This window comes from Emys orbicularis, chromosome 15 (assembly GCF_028017835.1).
Source record: "Emys orbicularis isolate rEmyOrb1 chromosome 15, rEmyOrb1.hap1, whole genome shotgun sequence".
Taxonomy (NCBI): Eukaryota; Metazoa; Chordata; order Testudines; family Emydidae; genus Emys; species Emys orbicularis.
In genome coordinates, this window is record NC_088697.1 from 5017941 (window position 1) to 5026051 (window position 8111).

Genomic DNA, 8111 nt, shown 5'->3' on the forward strand with positions numbered 1-8111 from the left:
ACAGCATTTTAGTTTTCTAGGTTGTTTTAATTTGAATATTTTTTGGAATTAGAAATGGGGAAAGAGTTGTTGAGGATTTTCGGGGACCCCCATATGCCTTACTCTGAATTATAACCTATTGCTAAAGCTAGCAACAGTAGGCCGTGGCAGGCCTGCTTAATATTAAAGGTATAAGCAAGATTTGTAATACGCTTGTGTGGCACAATGCAAAACCTGTATGGCTCAATCAAAAGGCCAACAGGAGAAAAAGGGGAACCAACGCCTACTGGTAGTTGGGTAACCTAACCTAAGATAGCAGTAGTTTAGCTATGGAAAATTAATAAGGCAAAAGAGTCTTGTACAGTAAAACCGCAAGAGGGGGGCCGGGCAGAAGCCTCTAGCAATAACAGAAAAAACCCTAAATGGTATCGGATCCAAAGCGCGGCCCCCAGAGAGGCTTTGATTAGTTTGCTAGCAAATATACCAAATAAGGCTGATAAGATTTGTAATGCTTGATTACGCGTTGTGGTTTTTATCTTTATAAGCTTAAAGCTGTGTGATTTATGCAAGGCGGCTGACCCCCTTGCATGGGGATACGCCGACCTTCCCTTTATGCATAATTGTATTGTGTAACCTAATAAAAGTGCATCAGTGTGTCTGACCCAAAATCAACGGTGTAGTCAATTTTTCCACGACAATTTGGGGGCTCGTCCGGGATCCACAGATGACATCCCTGGATCGGAGGACCGCGGGCAGTTCTCTTCCAACCCCGGGGCCCATCTGAGAGGTAAGAGACCTTTTGAAATCTCTGCTGTTAGGGGCCTGGGAGAGGACTGGTCCGTAGGCTCTGACTGGGGTAAGTCACAAGCTGGATCCAACCTTGGGACAAGTCAGACACACTTGACGCCTTCATTAGGGTTTGTTTTAGACTGGGCGGGTCTCAGTCTCCGGGTTTGTGTCAGTTTCAGTCTCAGTCTCAGGTTTCAAGTTAGGCTGTGTTACAGTCTCAGGTTTCAAGTTAGGCTGTGTTACAGTCTCAGGTTTCAAGTTAGGCTGTGTTACAGTCTCAAGTTTCAAGTTAGGCTGTGTTACAGTCTCAAGTCGCCCCCTCGGACCACGCTCCTTTGGTCCGAAGTATCCTGATCGCCTATTAGAGCTGGGCGTTCGGGGTCCCGGAGCCGACCAGGTTGGGAGGGACAAGGGGCAGTTTCGCCCTGGCGGCTGTGCCAGGAAATGTGCCTGTGTGTGTGAGGCATTGACGTCAGTGGAATTACCGCAGTGAGGGATTAGTCTCATTATTTGTCACTAACAACAGCCTTTGTTAACACAGAGTTAACTTTGACTCTGAATATCTCTCACCTTCCAGAACAACGAGTTCAGTAAAACTCAAACTCTGGAAAAACAGGGAATACAGAGTGACGGTACATGCCCAGATAACCTTAACTCTGCCCTCTAGAAGAGAATCCCTGATAGCATATGAGAACAAAGAAAGATTTGGGGACAAATTACATCTACTTCCCAAGAGTTTGTTTCTTCTGCAATTAATTGATCCTGGCCCCATCAATTGATCCTGGCCTGGTGTCTGGCTGTGGAATTTACTATTTACTATTTTTATCCCAGCATATTTAAAGACAAAACTGCTTTACAAAAGCTCCTTTATTTTAGATTATACAAACAGGTCACTTCCCCACATATTTCAAGGAGATGGGATTTTCCTGACCCACAGGGAACTTAAAATAACATGCTCAAGATAACACATTCCTTAGGAAAAAATGAAGGGAGAAAAAAACAAAAACAAAAACCACCAAACCATTGCTGTTTCTAACCAAATGATCAATGAGACCAGAAAGTGAGACTGTGCAATTAACTGTCTGGTACTACACTAACTCTGCAGTTACTATGCAGACACAACCAGCTCTACGGTTGGTAAACTTACAGAGACTCTGCTCCTGATCATGAACTAGGAGCACATTACCTTTAAACAGCTGCCATTTGAATGCATCTGAAAGTTACAAGGAACAACGATCTGTGTTAAAGGAAGGTTGACATTTATTAGAGCCCCAATTTATATTCATAGATTCATAGACTCTAGGACTGGAAGGGACCTCGAGAGGTCATCAAGTCCAGTCCCCTGCCCTCATGGTAGGACCAAATACTGTCTAGACATTTATCTAACCTACTCTTAAATATCTCCAGAGATGGAGATTCCACAACCTCCCTAGGCAGTTTATTCCAATGTTTAACCACCCTGACAGTTAGGAACTTTTTCCTAATGTCCAACCTAAACCTCCCTTGCTGCAGTTTAAGCCCATTGCTTCTTGTTTTATCCTTAGAGGCTAAGATGAACAAGTTTTCTCCCTCCTCCTTATGACACCCTTTTAAATACCCGAAAACTGCTATCATGTCCCCTCTCAGTCTTCTCTTTTCCAAACTAAACAAGCCCAATTCTTTCATCCTTCCTTCATAGGTCTGTTTTCTAGACCTTTAATCATTCTTGTTGCTCTTCCCTGGACCCTCTCCAATTTCTCCACATCTTTCTTGAAATGCGGTGCCCAGAACTGGACACAATACTCCAGCTGAGGCCTAACCAGCACAGAGTAGAGCGGAAGAATGACTTCTCGTGTCTTGCTCACAACACACCTGTTAATGCATCCCAGAATCACATTTGCTTTTTTTGCAACAGCATCACACTGTTGACTCATATTTAGCTTGTGGTCCATTATAACTCCTAGATCCCTTTCTGCCATATTCCTTCCTAGACAGTCTCTTCCCATTCTGCATGTGTGAAACTGATTGTTCCTTCCTAAGTGGAGCACTTTGCATTTGTCTTTATTAAACTTCATCCTGTTTACCTCAGACCATTTCTCCAATTTGTCCAAATCATTTTGAATTTTGACCCTATCCTCCAAAGCAGTTGCAATCCCTCCCAGTTTGGTATCATCTGCAAACTTAATAAGCATACTTTCTATGCCAATATCTAAGTTGTTGATGAAGATATTGAACAGAGCCGGTCCCAAAACAGACCCCTGCGGAACCCCACTCGTTATACCTTTCCAGCAGGATTGGGAACCATTCATAACTACTCTCTGAGTATGGTTATCCAGCCAGTTATGCACCCACCTATAGTAGCCCCATCTAAGTTGTATTTGCCTAGTTTATCAATAAGAATATCATGCGAGACCGTATCAAATGCCTTACTAAAATCTAGGTATACCACATCCACTGCTTCTCCCTTATCCACAAGACTCGTTATCCTATCAAAGAAAGCTATCAGATTGGTTTGACATGATTTGTTCTTTACAAATCCATGCTGGCTATTCCCTATCACCTTACCACCTTCCAAGTGTTTGCAGATGATTTCCTTAATTACTTGCTCCATTATCTTCCCTGGCACAGAAGTTAAACTAACTGGTCTGTAGTTTCCTGGGTTGTTTTTATTTCCCTTTTTGTAGATGGGCACTATGTTTGCCCTTTTCCAGTCTTCTGGAATCGCTCCTCTCTCCCATGATTTTCCAAAGATAATAGCTAGAGGCTCAGATACCTCCTCTGTTAGCTCCTTGAGTATTCTAGGATGCATTTAATCAGGCCCTGGTGACTTGCAGGCATCTAACTTTTCTAAGAGATTTTTAACTTGTTCTTTTTTCATTTTCTCTTCTAAACCTACCCCCTTCCCATTAGCATTCACTATGTTAGGCATTCCTTCAGACTTCTCGGTGAAGACCGAAACAAAGAAGTCATTAAGCATCTCTGCCATTTCCAAGTTTCCTGTTACTGTTTCTCCCTACTCACTGAGCAGTGGGTCTACCCTGTCTTTGGTCTTCTTGTGTGCACAAAGAGAGGTTTGAATGTGTAACAGGGAGTTTGGTAAATCTTGGTTATTTTATTTTTCTAAGAGGTTCCTGTCCACCTCCAGTAGAATTTTCAGTCCCAATGGCAACTTACTTACCAAATGTAATACAAACTACTCCATTCCTCCCAAGTGGATGTGGTTCTTTTTCTTCTACACGTTGTAGCCCATGGAGGCCAAGTACCTGCAAATGTGTCTTCATGTGCCTTTGTTTAATTGATGAAAACATAAACTAGACACTTAGAGGATTGGAACTGATTTCAGCGGAGGGACACGTTTGCTAGGTTTTTATGCATTTGCACAGGAAAACCTTGAGTGTGTCCATTCATTTCAGGCATCCCTATTCAGTGGAACTCCTGAACATAATGGAAATGGATATGCAATTATTTTTGTTAAAGGAACAGGTTTGTAAGAGGGCACTTGGATTTGAACCAAGGACCACTTGAGCTGCACGCGAACACTCTACCACTGAGCTATACCCCCATGACATGTGTGTAGGTAACTCAGTGATCTTAAGGATTTTGAAGGACAGGCCCTGCCTCAGAGAGCTCCTTTTCCATTCCCAGACCACAGTGGTTTTAAAAATGGGGTTTGATTAAACTTTATATATACATGTAGACCCCCTTCCAGGAGCCCCGAAAAACTCTCATGGGGGCCCCTGCGGGGCCCGGGGCAAATTGCCCTACTTGCCCCCCCCTCTGGGCGGCCCTGGCCACAATGAAGCATTTGGTGTGAGAGCTCAGACCTGTCCCTGTCCCAGAGGGGGGTGGGTCATCTGCGAGGGGACTGGACCACTGATCTATCAGCTCTTGTCACCTAAACTTTCAAAAACAACAAGGAGTCTGGTGGCACCTTAAAGACTAACAGATTTATTTGGGCATAAGCTTTCGTGGGTAAAAACCTCACTTCTTCAGATGCAGGGAGGTTTTTACCCACGAAAGCTTATGCCCAAATAAATCTGTTAGTCTTTAAGGTGCCACCAGACTCCTTGTTGTTTTTGTAGATACAGACTAACACGGCTACCCCCTGATACTAAACTTTCAGTAACTCTATTATCGGTGCCTCTGAGTGTTATTTAAACCATAAGAAAAATCACACTGGGCTAGACCAAAGGTCCATCTAGCTCTGAATCTTGCTTTCTGACAGTAGCTAATGCCAGGTGCCTCAAAAGCATCTCAACAAGGCACCACTGGGAGTTGAACCCAGGATCTCCTGTTTACGAAACAGGGGCTTTAGCCAGCTAAGCCATGGTGCCCACAGCTGCTGAAGGGATCGTGTCTGCCCACATCTGACTCTCTGACAATCTCCATCTGGGCCTGACAAGCATTGCTTGTGTTTGGATTCTGTAAAGCAGAGGAGCAGGTGAAGTTTTGCTCCCAAGGTGTGTGTGTGATTCTTTGGACAGGTCTATGCTACAAAATTAGGTCGGTGTAACTACATTACTCAGGGGTGTAAAAAATGTACCTCCCTAAGCAATGCAGATATATCAACCTAACCGCGGTGTGTCAGCAGGAGGGCTTTGCCCACCAACATAGCTTGGGGAGGTGCTGGGTTAGTGAAGACACAAAGAATAGGTGGCCTGTGATTCTTGCATTTGGGGAGGCTGGGCGCAAGCTCTGGAAGCTCCCTAGAAATGTGTGGGGGCCATTGGTGCCCAGACCATGGCGCTGTCCCCCCACTCCACCCCCTTCACTCTTTCTCCTCCCTCTGAGGCCCCACCTATGCTCCCCCCTCATTCCTGTTTGGCCACTTCCCACCCCCGCTCTTCCTCTTTGGCTGAGGCCTGCTGGTCTGCCTTTCGCTCGCTCCTCTCCTCCCCCAAGGTCTCCTCGCCTGCTGCTCGTGCCTCTCCACCCCCTACCCTAAGATCTGCCCACCACCCACACCTCTCTGACACCCACCCTGCCCACTGCTCACACCTCTCTGCCCCCTCCCCTGAGACCCACCCTGCCCACTTCTCGCACCTCTCTGCCCCTCCCCTGAGACCTGCCCTGTCCACCTCTTTCTTCAGTTCTTTAGTTTCAAGGGAGCTGGGTTTTGTCTCACTCTCAAGCTATGTCTACACCACAGAGTTATGCCACTTTAGTTGAAGTGTTTTAATTAAACAGCTGTTTCATGTCCACACTATGCCCCTTGTGTCACCAGTGCACATCTACGCTAGCAGATCTTGCATTGCCACCGAGAGCAGTGCACAGTCGGTAGCTATCCCACTGTGCAACTGGCCACAGGGTGTTTTGGGAAGGGTTTGCAATGCCTCATGGGCTAGTACAGCATCACATGATGCAGGTTTCTCTATCCCATTGTTCCATGGGCATCCTACTAGATTGCCAGCTGCTTTTGAACTGCAATGTGCGTGGCGGGGTAGAGACTGTTGGTGTGTGGGGAGAGACAGTGTATGTGTTGGGGGACTGTGTGTGTTAGCGAAGATTGAGTGTGTTGGCACACTGTCTCTAAGTTCAGACAGCTGCTGGAAGCAACCAGTCCTGAGGCAGGGGGAGGGGGACAGCCCTGACATCAGCCCCTGCTTCTCTCACTGGCTCAGCACAGCACAGAAGTCTCTGTCACATACACACACACACACACACTGCTGCCTGCTTAGCTCTGTGTCAGGGGTGCTGGAACAGGGAGGTTTAGAGGGCCATGGCCCCACCACTTTTTACCAGCTGTTAGGACAAATTATGGAGGGGGGAAAAGGGTGGAGTGGAGTCTTGGGGGGAAGAGGCGTTCTGTGGGTATGGCCTCGGGGGGGAGAGGTGTTGTGACATGGCCACATCAGTCCAGGTCTGTCCCATCGGCCCTATGTCTAGCAGCCCTGCTGTGACCTCATTAGTGATCAGACAGTAAACGGCTCTTCTCCTACCTGAGTCAGCCACTAGGGGAGACAGAATCACAGGCTCCAAGGGCAGGGGGCAGCTTCCTATTCAGTGCAGTTATCAAACCTGTCTTGGAAGCCCACTGCACAATGCTGTGCCCACAAATTCATATCCCCAGCCATAGGTGTACTTCCATATAATCTAAGTAAGAGACATGGGGAAGGAAGCACACAGAGTTAAAACCTGGGATGCATATTGGCCCACCACATGCATTGGCCTCCCCTCAGGCAGGAAATTTATAATCCTTTCTGCCAGTTGGTGTCGGCAGCAACAAGGGCTGTGTTCAATGTCTAGAGGAGGAGAGTTCCCATGAGAGGAAGTAGCTGAAGGGAAGCAATGAGTGCAGACCCACCAGCTTGGGACTGGAGTCATGAAATGAAAGTGGCTGCAGGTCCCATGGTGTAATGATCAGCCCTTAGGACTCTGAATCCTGAAATCTGCGTTCAATCTCAGTAGGACCTCTCAGTAGGATATGAGTGAGGATTCCTGCTGCTTCGAGCATAGGTGGGGGAGGAGAAAGGCAAAAACATGATGCCACAGTCTCCTATTTTATATTCTTAGTTCAAGTGTCTAGAAGACACTTGCCCAGACATGTCCGGGTGGGCTCTGCTGAGTCACTAGGTTGGGGAATCCTCCTAGTGTCGTCTTGTGCAACTAAGTCAGAGACTTGAGCAGTCCCCATAGTGTTGTGTTTGGGTATCTGTCATTGAATTGCAAATCCCTTAATTACAACTCCTCTGCTGATTCATGGTTGTTGAACACCCCCCTGGGCAGGGGTCACTAGCAAACTTAGAGCATATTTCAGTAACAACCATACAGCAAAATGCATAACTTCATACACCCTAATGCTATACATATTTGGACAGAATGACGGATTTCAGCAGATCATGACTTTTCTATGGAATGCTTTGTATGAAATATCACAACCATATATGAATGATGAATATGTGGGCTACAGGGAGCTATTTTGAGGTACATCATGTTACAAAAGCCTCTAGAGACTGGCCTTTGGGAAGAGCTGCCTGAAGAGCCTTCTTAGTAATGGAGAGATCCTGGCTTGGCCTGCCAGTTTGTCCTTGCGAACGAAACTTGTCTGTTGAGGTCCCTTTTTTGTATATCTTTCTCATAAACAGAAAAGAAGTTCTTGGCCAATCCTTGAAAGTGCTTGTTCTAAGACACAGAGAGCCTCTGCACTGGGGCAGGGGATAGGGGTGCAGGAGGGGGGTCAGGGGTGGTGGTGCTTACCTCGGGTGGCGTGGCTCCCAAAGTGACCGGCACACACTCCCCTCCGGCAGTGGCTCCTAGGCGGTGGGATCTGAGGGGGGGGCAGCTGCGGAGTTTGCACTTGGGGCCACAGGGATATGCCGGCCACTTCCAGGAGCAGCGCAGCATGGAGGGAGGGGGGCAGAGTG

General features: G+C 46.8%; 1 non-coding gene across 1 annotated transcript; it reads right to left on the minus strand.

Annotated features, from left to right (window-relative positions):
* Window positions 1-5007: 5007 nt before the first annotated feature.
* TRNAT-CGU (transfer RNA threonine (anticodon CGU)) lies at window positions 5008-5081 on the minus strand. The gene has a single exon. It is a non-coding gene; the product is annotated as a tRNA-Thr (tRNA).
* Between the last annotated feature and the right edge of the window lie 3030 nt (window positions 5082-8111).